This window comes from Suricata suricatta, chromosome 9 (genome assembly GCF_006229205.1).
Source record: "Suricata suricatta isolate VVHF042 chromosome 9, meerkat_22Aug2017_6uvM2_HiC, whole genome shotgun sequence".
NCBI lineage: Eukaryota > Metazoa > Chordata > Mammalia > Carnivora > Herpestidae > Suricata > Suricata suricatta.
In genome coordinates this window covers 137112003-137113022 of record NC_043708.1, presented here as the reverse complement: position 1 = coordinate 137113022, position 1020 = coordinate 137112003, and the positions used below count along the sequence as shown (strand labels likewise).

Genomic DNA, 1020 nt, shown 5'->3' with positions numbered 1-1020 from the left:
CTGCTTGGTGATGTTGGAAAACCATCTTAATTACAACGCACTACCATAGATTTAGAAAAAAAATTTTTTACAATTGCTGCATTTTTTTAACTGGAAAATAATTCAAAGAATTCTCTTTTCCTTTTTTTTATTGTTTTGTTTGTTTGTTTGTTTACTTTGCAGAGGGAGAGGAAGAGAGAGCGAGCCCAAGCAGGCTCCATGCCCAGCATGGAGCCCCCGGCGAGGGGCTCCATCTCCCCGCGGTGACATCATGACCTGAGCCCAAATCAAGAGACCCGTGCATAACCGAGGGAGCCACCCAGGTGCCCCTCTCTTTTGCTTTTTAAAAACAATTTTCAAAAGTAGATTTTTAATGTAACTGTCGGGCTTAAAGGGAAGGTGGGAGACCATTCCACAGAGCTCCCCAAGATCCTCCACCAATTCCCAGCTGAGGCTTCACGTCCTTGGATTCCCCAGTGACCCCCCCTTCCCTCAGCCATTTTGAGAACAGAGGCAGATGCGATGCCCTCTTTACCCCCAAATTCATCATTGTGTATCCGTGCACTTGAGCTTTTAAGAGTTTGCTGGGCTGAAATGACGGCGGGAAAAGTTTTCCAAGGGGAACATTCTCTCCGGTCCCAACGTGGCAGGGAGAGTGGAGTGTCACACCTCACCGTGTCACAGAAGAGCTAGTTTCCCGTTATTTTGTCCCACGCCCTGGCACAGGGGCTGCGATGAGCAGGTGCCGCAGGGCACAGTGTCCCCCCACCACCAGCAGCTCAGCGACGCTGCCTACAGACAGCGCAGACCGAACAACGATGGAAAATAATCCCTGGGAGGGGTCGTTTCACAGGATTTTTCTAGACACGAATCCTAAGTAAACTGAACCCCCTCCAGATGAGGGCTTCACCGCCGCGTGGGCCGCGCTCTGTACTTCCCGTCGGGCTCAGAACCATCACCCCTTCGGATCCTTCCCCATCTGTGGTCTCTGCCCTTAGTCACTCCTGGGGTTCCATGGGAAAAATCCCCAGTTGGCAAAGA

At 51.0% G+C, this 1020-nt stretch overlaps 1 protein-coding gene across 3 annotated transcripts in view; it reads right to left on the bottom strand.

Annotated features, from left to right (window-relative positions):
* Positions 1 to 1020, bottom strand: part of SH3GL3 (SH3 domain containing GRB2 like 3, endophilin A3) — a 98212-nt gene that overhangs the window by 69649 nt on the left and 27543 nt on the right. The window lies entirely within an intron of this gene.